The 12337-nt window shown below is 40.3% G+C and overlaps 1 pseudogene across 1 annotated transcript in view; it reads left to right on the top strand.

Moving 5' to 3' along the window:
- Nucleotides 1-12337, top strand: part of LOC109870220 (calcium-activated potassium channel subunit alpha-1-like) — a 222277-nt pseudogene that overhangs the window by 128190 nt on the left and 81750 nt on the right. Inside the window, exons 6-7 of the transcript XR_004205441.1 lie at nucleotides 7489-7564; nucleotides 11099-11174. The product of XR_004205441.1 is annotated as a calcium-activated potassium channel subunit alpha-1-like (transcript). The remainder of the gene's footprint in view (nucleotides 1-7488; nucleotides 7565-11098; nucleotides 11175-12337) is intronic.

The following is a 12337-nucleotide window of genomic DNA, read 5'->3' as shown; positions in this document are numbered from 1 at the left end:
TTAGTCTCAGCCTCCTCAATGGATTAGTCTCAGCCTCCTCAATGGATTAGTCTCAGCCACAATGGATTAGTCTCAGCCTCCGCAATGGATTAGTCTCAGCCTCCACAATGGATTAGTCTCAGCCTCCTCAATGGATTAGTCTCAGCCTCCTCAATGGATTAGTCTCAGCCTCCACAATGGATTAGTCTCAGCCTCCACAATGGATTAGTCTCAGCCTCTACAATTGATTAGTCTCAGCCTCTACAATGGATTAGTCTCAGCCTCCTCAATGGATTAGTCTCAGCCTCCTCAATGGATTAGTCTCAGCCTCCTCAATGGATTAGTCTCAGCCTCCGCAATGGATTAGTCTCAGCCTCCACAATGGATTAGTCTCAGCCTCCGCAATGGATTAGTCTCAGCCTCCGCAATGGATTAGTTCACTGAGATGGGCGCGAATCAGACAAGTGTCTCTTGTGCCATTAACGAATGTACAGTGCCTTGCGAGAGTATTCGGCCCCCTTGAACTTTGCGACCTTTTGCCACATTTCAGGCTTCAAACATAAAGATATAAAACTTTATTTTTTTGTGAAGAATCAACAACAAGTGGGACACAATCATGAAGTGGAACGACATTTATTGGATATTTCAAACTTTTTTAACAAATCAAAAACTGAAGAATTGGGCGTGCAAAATTATTCAGCCCCCTTAAGTTAATACTTTGTAGCGCCACCTTTTGCTGCGATTACAGCTGTAAGTCGCTTGGGGTATGTCTCTATCAGTTTTGCACATCGAGAGACTGACATTTTTTCCTATTCCTCCTTGCAAAACAGCTCGAGCTCAGTGAGGTTGGATGGAGAGCATTTGTGAACAGCAGTTTTCAGTTCTTTCCACAGATTCTCGATTGGATTCAGGTCTGGACTTTGACTTGGCCATTCTAACACCTGGATATGTTTATTTTTGAACCATTCTATTGTAGATTTTGCTTTATGTTTTGGATCATTGTCTTGTTGGAAGACAAATCTCCGTCCCAGTCTCAGGTCTTTTGCAGACTCCATCAGGTTTTCTTCCAGAATGGTCCTGTATTTGGCTCCATCCATCTTCCCATCAATTTTAACCATCTTCCCTGTCCCTGCTGAAGAAAAGCAGGCCCAAACCATGATGCTGCCACCACCATGTTTGACAGTGGGGATGATGTGTTCAGGGTGATGAGCTGTGTTGCTTTTACGCCAAACATAACGTTTTGCATTGTTGCCAAAAAGTTCAATTTTGGTTTCATCTGACCAGAGCACCTTCTTCCACATGTTTGGTGTGTCTCCCAGGTGGCTTGTGGCAAACTTTAAACAACACTTTTTATGGATATCTTTAAGAAATGGCTTTCTTCTTGCCACTCTTCCATAAAGGCCAGATTTGTGCAATATACGACTGATTGTTGTCCTATGGACAGAGTCTCCCACCTCAGCTGTAGATCTCTGCAGTTCATCCAGTGGTGATCATGGGCCTCTTGGCTGCATCTCTGATCAGTCTTCTCCTTGTATGAGCTGAAAGTTTAGAGGGACGGCCAGGTCTTGGTAGATTTGCAGTGGTCTGATACTCCTTCCATTTCAATATTATCGCTTGCACAGTGCTCCTTGGGATGTTTAAAGCTTGGGAAATCTTTTTGTATCCAAATCCGGCTTTAAACTTCTTCACAACGGTATCTCGGACCTGCCTGGTGTGTTCCTTGTTCTTCATGATGCTCTCTGCGCTTTTAACGGACCTCTGAGACTATCACAGTGCAGGTGCATTTATACGGAGACTTGATTACACACAGGTGGATTGTATTTATCATCATTAGTCATTTAGGTCAACATTGGATCATTCAGAGATCCTCACTGAACTTCTGGAGAGAGTTTGCTGCACTGAAAGTAAAGGGTCTGAATAATTTTGCACGCCCAATTCTTCAGTTTTTGATTTGTTAAAAAAGTTTGAAATATCCAATAAATGTCGTTCATGATTGTGTCCCACTTGTTGTTGATTCTTCACAAAAAAATACAGTTTTATATCTTTATGTTTGAAGCCTGAAATGTGGCAAAAGGTCGCAAAGTTCAAGGGGGCCGAATACTTTCGCAAGGCACTGTATATACAGTGCATTTGGAAGGTATTCAGACCCCTTCCCTTCTTTGTTGTTACGTTACAGTCTTATTCTAAAATGGATTACATATTTGTTTCCCTCATCAATCTATACACAATACTCCATAATGACAAAGTGAAAACCCGGACGTCGCTGAGCCAATTGTGTGCTGCACTGTGGGACTCCCAATCACAGCCAGATGTGATTCAGCCTGGATTTGAACCAGGGACTGTAGTGATGCCTATTGCACTGAGATGCATTGAAGGTTCCCAAGAAAACAGTGGCCTCCATCATTCTTAAATGGAAGAAGTTTGTAACCACCAAGACTCTTCCTAGAGCTGGCCACTCGGCCAAACTGAGCAATCGGGGGAGAAGGGCCTTGGCCAGGGAGGTGACCAAGAACCCGATGGTCACTCTGAGGGAAAGATGAATGGAACAAAGTACAGAGAGATCCTTGATTTAAACCTGCTCCAGGGCACTCAGGACCTCAGACTGGGGTAAAGGTTCACCTACCAACAGGACAATGACCACACAGCCAAGACAATGCAGGAGTGGCTTCGGGACAAGTCTATGAATGTCCTTGAGTGGCCCAGCCAGAGACCGGACTTGAACCCGATCAAACATCTCTGGAGAGACCTGAGAATAGCTTTGCAGCGATGCTCCCATGCAACCTGGCAGAGCTTGAGAGGATCTGCAGAGAAGAATGGGAGAAACTCTGCAAATACAGGTGTGCCGAGCGTGTAGCTTCGTACCCAAGAAGATTTGAGGTTGTCATCGCTGCGAAAGGTGCTTCAACTAAGTACTGAGTAAAGGGTCTGAATACTTATGTAAATGTAATATTTCCACTTTGTCATTATGGGGTGTTGTATGTAGATTGATGAGAATTTTTTAAATATTTAATAAATTTTAGAATAAGGCTGTAATGTAACAAAATTTGGAAAAGGTCTAGGGATATGAATACTTTCCGAATGCGCTGTATATATTTGCTACTGCTCAACAAAAAAATGTATCTCGGGTGACCAACAGCCTATCGACCAAACAATCGACTAGTCGACTAATTGGGGTCAGCCTTAGTTGGAAGTAAACTGTTACAGATGCCAAGATACAGTACTACTACAGTTAACTACTTATAGGTTACCCTCCAAGATACAGTACTACTACAGTTAACTGCTTATAGGTTACCCTCCAAGATACAGTACTACTACAGTTAACTGCTTATAGGTTACCCTCCAAGATACAGTACTACTACAGTTAACTGCTTATAGGTTACCCTCCAAGATAGTTCTATAGCTAACTGCTTATAGGTTACCCTCCAAGATACAGTACTACTACAGTTAACTGCTTATAGGTTACCCTCCAAGATACAGTACTACTACAGTTAACTACTTATAGGTTACCCTCCAAGATAGTTCTATAGCTAACTGCTTATAGGTTACCCTTGGCAACATACTAAGTAATTCTGTTGATTGCTGTTGCCTAGCTACTCTACAAGTGGAGTTTCCATGCCTAATGATTCTTAGTTGGAAGTTCAACTGATTTAGTTTTTGATACCTCTGGACAGAAAATAAAACCAGTTTGTCATTCCAATTAAATCCAAGCCATTGCTGTTTTAGTAACTTTGTAAGAGCCTTGTATGGATGAAACCCAGGGAGCAACAGAACATTTTACCCCATTTTAGAAAAGACAGCAGTTAATTTCTGTTCCAAATGCTCCAGCTTTTTACTCATGAGCTGTACAAGTAAACACAGAAATGGGCTTTTACCGTCCAGCTGTCCACTGAAGCTAGCCTTAACGATTGCACTTAAAGAGATGCTTTTGAAAATGTTTTATTCTGTTAATCTCGCTGGAAAGGTTTTATGTTGTGTCTTGATTCTGGACATTGTGATTTCACTGGAAATCTATAGGCCTACGATATTCTGATATGACTTAGCAGACCCATACAGGAAAAGACAGAGACCAATCAGACTGTGAGGCAAGTCTGTCCCGTTACTACCAGACAATGTACAGTACATCTCATCAGACAGCAGTCACCTTCTGTCATAGACAGTCATTTTAGGGTAGAACGTATCGTAACTCCTCAAAACTGTCACCAGAAAGAATGTGCATCACCACATGATGTGTCAGTGCCCGAGTCAAACTCTGTCTAGAGCTGAGAAGCTTTAGCTATCATTCATTATGACCCTGAATGAATGACAACTGCTGTTATAAAAGATGACTGCTAGCTATTGTCACATACCACATAGTATCTCAAAGCAGGAAAAGGCAGCAATCCTACTGTACAACAGACTGAAAAGCATTACTTTACATTACGTTACATTGATTGAAAGCTACCATAATAGTATATTTATTCATACAGTATCATGATGATGATTATGTCAGCTTTTCAATCAAGGAGCTCAAACAAGGAGCTCAAACAAGGAGCTCAAACAAGGAGCTCAAACAAGGAGCTCAATCAAGGAGCTCAAACAAGGAGCTCAAACAAGGAGCTCAAACAAGGAGCTCAATCAAGGAGCTCAATCAAGGAGCTCAATCAAGGAGCTCAAACAAGGAGCTCAAACAAGGAGCTCAATCAAGGAGCTCAAACAAGGAGCTCAAACAAGGAGCTCAAACAAGGAGCTCAAACAAGGAGCTCAAACAAGGAGCTCAATCAAGGAGCTCAAACAAGGAGCTCAAACAAGGAGCTCAATCAAGGAGCTCAAACAAGGAGCTCAATCAAGGAGCTCAAACAAGGAGCTCAAACAAGGAGCTCAATCAAGGAGCTCAAACAAGGAGCTCAATCAAGGAGCTCAATCAAGGAGCTCAAACAAGGAGCTCAATCAAGGAGCTCAAACAAGGAGCTCAATCAAGGAGCTCAAACAAGGAGCTTATGCTGTAATATCCTGATGGAACAGAACAGAACAGAACAGGGGCTTGTTTTCTGTTTGACCTACACCACTGATGATCATAACGAGGATACTACAGTATCTGTGGGAAATCTGATCCCGACCACGCCTACAGAACATGTTTTATTTGATCTCTTCTTGGTGGACAGAGACATGTTGCGCCCACCTGCTCCTCTTCTTCTCTGCTGTCTGAGATGGATACTGAGAGCCTGTGATTGATTTGCTGTGTGGGGAAAGAAGCAGGGGATAGATAGAGGAAGCTGTTGTAAGGAATTGGGTTAAGCTGGATCCAGGGGATGTTGTGAAGCCTTAAACAGAACCATATCTACACACTGACTCAGCGAGAAACTCAACCACTGGGAAACGTACTATGATTTCAGGAAGCTTTGCCCGACGTAATTATTTGTCAGTCTTAGGAGATATTAGACATCATGATTCTGACTAAGTTGTTAATGTACAGAGGGCCCGCTCTGCGACGTTTCAGAACATGCGGCGACATAAGAAGTCGTGCTGGGAGCTCTTCCAGAACTGCTACAGGGTCAAGACGGAACAACAACAGCAGGTCGTGGAGAAAGAGGACCGGGACAACCTGTGTCTTCCTGCTTCTTTCACAGCTGGCACAGCGTTTTCCCAGGTTAGTGGAGGGTTTGGCCAGCCGGGTTTTCCTTGTCTCATCGTGCTCTAGCGACTCCTTGTGGCAGGCCAGGTACCTTCGGTCGTCAGTTGGAAGGTGTTTTCTCCGACACATTGGTACTGATAGCTTCCAGGTTAAGCAAGCAGTGTGTCAAGAAGCAAGGGCGGCTTGGCATGGTCGTGTGTGGGAGGACGCATTGCTCTCGATCTTCGCCTCTCCCGAAGTCCGTACGGGAGTTGCAGCGACAAGACTGGCTGCCAGTAAATTACAGTTAATGTGACAGTGTTACGTAAAGGAAGTATTTCTAGCCATTTTTTCATGTTATGGAACCAATTTAATATTTGATGAACAGGAAATGAAGAAATTTGGATTATTAAGTTATTCTAAAGTGAAAAATCTACTTGGTATATACATTAGTGAGTATGTATCTTATTTAACACAAAGGGGAAATTTGGTTGAGTGAAAAAAATAGGTTACAACTTCAAATATCGGTTTGTTAATAATCAAATATAACAATAATTTATTTGGTATCGACAAATTTAGTGTATTTCAATTAAGAACTCATTTACTTGTAACCAGTTGACACATTTTTTGTTGTAGGTTGATCCAAAAGAGTCATTTGTTTACAGTGCAGGACTTAATCAGAGTGAGTCATGAACACCACGGCACACAGCTCTAGTGCTGGTAGAGTACATGTTAAGAGGTTTTAGTGGCCTAGAATTGTACATTATTGAAATAGTTTTTTTTGTTGTAACTTTCTGGGATTGACACAGGCAACACATGTTTGTTTTGAGGGCATTTCATTAACTATCCAAGTTTATTATGAGTTACATAATCTGATGTTATAATTTAGGGATTTATGGACAATAATCATTGAGAAAGGAGGAAAATACAATTCTAAAACACATGTAAATAAATATTCTCAGTGACACAACGTTGACAACACAGTAGGCTTAGGTGTACAGTGCATCTGCTGTAGTACACAGTTATCCCCTGCAGGGTATTGTGGGATTGGAATACAGTTGCATGCCATACTGAAACAGCCTTCGGTGCTATAACAATAAGCAATTAATTATTTCACATCCATTTGTTGGATGATCAGATTATACTCTCTGTGTGTGTGTGTGTGTGTGTGTGTGTGTGTGTGTGTGTGTGTGTGTGTGTGTGTGTGTGTGTGTGTGTGTGTGTGTGTGTGTGTGTGTGTGTGTGTGTGTGTGTGTGTGTGTGTGGCACAGACCTTTGAAGGTAATGATGCAACAGCTTGTGGCAATTCACCTTTGACCTTGAGCACTTGGAAAGGTACTTAGATATTTTTTTTTATGGCTACAAATGTGGGATTATTTGACGTCATGGCTGTTGACCCGTCTAAACCGGGCCGGTCCACCTGTCTTTGGTCCGACTAATCCAGGTTTTCATCTCTTGCTTTTTCACTCTTTTAGTCCTTTTTAGTAATGAAAAATGATTCTGGTAGATGCTCGTGCTTTGTGATTTAGTGAGTCTCCCGAAATGTATTACTCTGTATGAGACATTGGCATTGTATTTATTCCTCAGAAGATTCTTTGATGCAGACTGAGTTGTTTTGAATAAGGTTTTTGAAATATTTGTGTTTTGTTTGTAGTGTCTGCTACTTGCTTCTCTGCTGATGTTTTGAGACGTCTATACCTTGCTTTGGTTGCTGCTATTTATTCTTTAAGGGCTCTTTAGTTATTATATTATGAGTCCACTAAAGATTTTAAAGATGGATGAAGGGCTCAAAGGTATGCAATTTGGTTTGCTGTGATTTTACTTGCTTTACTGTGTGTACAGGCGAATAACAATGACTCGATGTAAATAACATGTGCAAACAATTCACTCTGAGTAACTTGTACTTTTCTCTTACACAGGCTTACGGTTTTTAAGGGCCTTAAGATTGATACAGTTCTCAGAAATCTTACAGTTTTTGAATATATTAAAAACAAGGTAAGTGCATTTTAATTTTCCTAAGTGTCTTTAGGTTAACTAGAATTAGATTTGTATTCATTCTAATTAGTAGTATTTCAAATATTTTGCATGCGCTATGTTATGACAATGTTTGTAATTCTGACTTAATTTGTGATGAATATTGATGCAGTTTTACAATTATACAATACATCTACTGGCTCTTCTGATACTGCGGGCTTTTTAATGCACAGCGGGCTTTTTAATGCACAGCGGGCTTTTTAATGCACAGCGGGCTTTTTAATGCACAGCGGGCTTTTTAATGCACCAGCGGGCTTTTTAATGCACAGCTGGCTTTTTAATGCACAGCAGGCTTTTTAATGCACAGCGGGCTTTTTAATGCACAGCGGGCTTTTTAATGCACCAGCGGGCTTTTGAATGCACCAGCGGGCTTTTGAATGCACCAGTGGGCTTTTGAATGCACCAGCGGGCTTTTGAATGCACCAGCGGGCTTTTGAATGCACCAGCGGGCTTTTAATGCACAGCGGGCTTTTGAATGCACAGTAGCTACTGAACATGTGTTAAATATAGAACTTAATCTCAGAACTTGTGCAACTTTGATCGAACTTTGTTATTGGATCAAATGTTTTTGTTATTGACAGCTAGTCAAGTGAGCATGGTCTACTTTCAGTCCTGCTGGATAACTGGGGGAACAGTTCGGGGAATTAAATCATTTACCGTATTATATTGTACTGCTATGATAACAAGCAAATCATCTATTTCACTTTTAAAAACTAAAGGGATTACATGTTGTTCTTTAGGATGTATAATATATCCTATATTACATTTTTCTTCAATTCCAAATGGATTCTGAATTGATGATTCTGCTCTTGGAAACCTATTGGACATGATGCAGCATGATGAATTATATCATTTACCCTACTGCTTAGAATTAAAGCTTTGTGAGGCACAGATGTCAGGAAGAGCTTATAGCTCAACAAAATGCTTCAGAATAATCCCCAGACTCATTAACTGTGATGAAGGTAAGGGCAGAGCAGGACAGAACAAACAGTGCATATATGGGCTGGGGTCAGGCCAGACTAATACTGGACAGGACAATGCAAGTCACTGTAACATTACCGTAGGAATACACAGTAAAGACTGTAATATTACTGTAGGAATATACAGTGAAGACTGAAATATTACCGTAGGAATATACAGTAAAGACTGTAACATTACCGTAGGAATATACAGTAAAGACTGTAACATTACCGTAGGAATACACAGTAAAGACTGTAATATTACCGTAGGAATATACAGTAAAGACTGTAACATTACCGTAGGAATATACAGTAAAGACTGTAACATTACCGTAGGAATATACAGTAAAGACTGTAATATTACGGTAGGAATATACAGTGAAGACTGTAACATTACCGTAGGAATATACAGTAAAGACTGTAACATCATAAAATTGTTGTTTTGTTGCTGTTACATAATATTGTGGGTTGAGCAGCTCAGTGTGTAACCAGCTATCAGCCTTTATCCCAAAGGAGGTTCTGTAACCAGATATCAGCCTTTATCCCAAAGGAGGTTCTGTAACCAGATATCAGCCTTTATCCCAAAGGAGGTTCTGTAACCAGATATCAGCCTTTATCCCAAAGGAGGTTCTGTAACCAGATATCACCCGTTATCCTAAAGGAGGTTCTGTAACCAGATATCACCAGATATCACCCTTTATCCTAAAGGAGGTTCTATAACCAGATATCACCAGATATCGCCCTTTATCCTAAAGGAGGTTCTATAACCAGATATCACCAGATATCACCCTTTATCCTAAAGGAGGTTCTGTAACCAGATATCACCAGATATCACCCTTTATCCTAAAGGAGGTTCTGTAACCAGATATCACCAGATATCACCCGTTATCCTAAAGGAGGTTCTATAACCAGATATCACCAGATATCGCCCTTTATCCTAAAGGAGGTTCTATAACCAGATATCACCAGATATCACCCTTTATCCTAAAGGAGGTTCTATAACCAGATATCACCAGATATCACCCGTTATCCTAAAGGAGGTTCTATAACCAGATATCACCAGATATCACCCTTTATCCTAAAGGAGGTTCTGTAACCAGATATCACCAGATATCACCCTTTATCCTAAAGGAGGTTCTATAACCAGATATCACCAGATATCACCCTTTATCCTAAAGGAGGTTCTGTAACCAGATATCACCAGATATCACCCTTTATCCTAAAGGAGGTTCTATAACCAGATATCACCAGATATCACCCTTTATCCTAAAGGAGGTTCTGTAACCAGATATCACCAGATATCACCCTTTATCCTAAAGGAGGTTCTATAACCAGATATCACCAGATATCACCCTTTATCCTAAAGGAGGTTCTGTAACCAGATATCACCAGATATCACCCTTTATCCTAAAGGAGGTTCTATAACCAGATATCACCAGATATCACCCTTTATCCTAAAGGAGGTTCTATAACCAGATATCACCAGATATCACCCTTTATCCTAAAGGAGGTTCTGTAACCAGATATCACCAGATATCACCCTTTATCCTAAAGGTGGTTCTATAACCAGATATCACCAGATATCACCCTTTATCCTAAAGGAGGTTCTGTAACCAGATATCACCAGATATCACCCGTTATCCTAAAGGAGGTTCTGTAACCAGATATCACCAGAAAGCACCCGTTATCCTAAAGGAGGTTCTATAACCAGATATCATCAGATATCGCCCTTTATCCTAAAGGAGGTTCTATAACCAGATATCACCAGATATCACCCTTTATCCTAAAGGAGGTTCTGTAACCAGATATCACCAGATATCGCCCTTTATCCTAAAGGAGGTTCTATAACCAGATATCACCAGATATCACCCTTTATCCTAAAGGAGGTTCTGTAACCAGATATCACCAGATATCACCCTTTATCCTAAAGGAGGTTCTGTAACCAGATATCACCAGATATCACCCTTTATCCTAAAGGAGGTTCTATAACCAGATATCACCAGATATCACCCTTTATCCTAAAGGAGGTTCTATAACCAGATATCACCCTTTATCCTAAAGGAGGTTCTATAACCAGATATCACCAGATATCACCCTTTATCCTAAAGGAGGTTCTATAACCAGATATCACCAGATATCACCCGTTATCCTAAAGGAGGTTCTATCACCAGATATCACCCTTTATCCTAAAGGAGGTTCTATAACCAGATACCACCCTTTATCCTAAAGGAGGTTCTATAACCAGATATCACCAGATATCACCTTTTTTCTCAAAGGATGTTCTTTAAACAAAATCCCTCAGTAGGCACTTATAGTGCAAAGGGAATATAGTAACAACTGGAGAAACCAAACTACTTTTTGTTATGTTCATGACTATATTACGGCACTGTTTTGACAAACAGGTTAATTAAAGTGCTACCGACATTTTATTACCAAATATGGATCCTGTACACTTCTTTGAAACCTTCACAAGGTATTTTGGTGTTCAACACTATCAATGTTCATTGATATTGTCTGGCTCTCTTGTTTTCAATAGCAATTCCATAAAACTGGTGAACTTGTGTTCAATCTTCATAAGCACATGGCTAACAGCTGCAGGCTTCATACATTTGGTGAGTTACCCAGCGCCATAAAAGCGAAACAGAAGAACTATATGATTGTAAATATTCAGTCTCTGACACATCTAACAGACATCAATTTAAGTAAAGTATTGTACAACCTAGCCCCTTTAATACAGCAGTGGGCTAAATCAGGGGGCACACAGAGTGGTTCTGGGTAGTCTTAAACAAATCTACTTTGAAACAAAAGTATACACCTCACACACACACGGTTTAAATAAAGAAGACACCTGTACCATGTCAAATATAGAGTTGAAATGTATTCCATTTTGAGTTTGAATCCCAATATTACACTTTACATACATCACAGAAGACTGAAATATAATACAACCTGATATAGAAACACCGGATTTTCAGGTTAAAAAAAAAAGTATATTAATTAGGAAATTGTGAAAAATATGAATAACATTCCACCCATGGCACTACTAGAGGGAGGATTGGTAATTTGCCTGCAGGAAAGGAATACACACATATCCTACAGAGATATCCTACATACAGTAGATATCCTACAGAGATATAGTGACAGAGATATCCTACAGAGATATCCTACATACAGTAGATATCCTACAGAGATATCCTACAGGGATATAGCTACAGAGATATCCTACAGAGATATCATACATACAGTAGATATCCAACAGAGATATCCTACAGGGATATAGCTACAGAGATATCCTACAGAGATATCCTACATACAGTAGATATCCTACAGAGATATCCTACAGAGATATAGCGACAGAGATATCCTACAGAGATATCATACATACAGTAGATATCCAACAGAGATATCCTACAGAGATATAGCTACACAGATATCCTGCAGAGATATAGCTACAGAGATATTTTACAGAGATCCTACAGAGATATCCTACATACAGTAGATATCCTACAGAGATATCCTACAGGGATATAGCTACAGAGATATCCTACAGAGATATCATACATACAGTAGATATCCAACAGAGATATCCTACAGGGATATAGCTACAGAGATATCCTACAGAGATATCCTACATACAGTAGATATCCTACAGAGATATCCTACAGAGATATAGCGACAGAGATATCCTACAGAGATATCATACATACAGTAGATATCCAACAGAGATATCCTACAGAGATATAGCTACACAGATATCCTGCAGAGATATAGCTAC

This window comes from Oncorhynchus kisutch, linkage group LG25, assembly GCF_002021735.2.
Source record: "Oncorhynchus kisutch isolate 150728-3 linkage group LG25, Okis_V2, whole genome shotgun sequence".
Taxonomy (NCBI): domain Eukaryota; kingdom Metazoa; phylum Chordata; class Actinopteri; order Salmoniformes; family Salmonidae; genus Oncorhynchus; species Oncorhynchus kisutch.
Note: the sequence above shows the minus strand (reverse complement) of the source record. Positions and strands in the feature narration are given on the sequence as shown.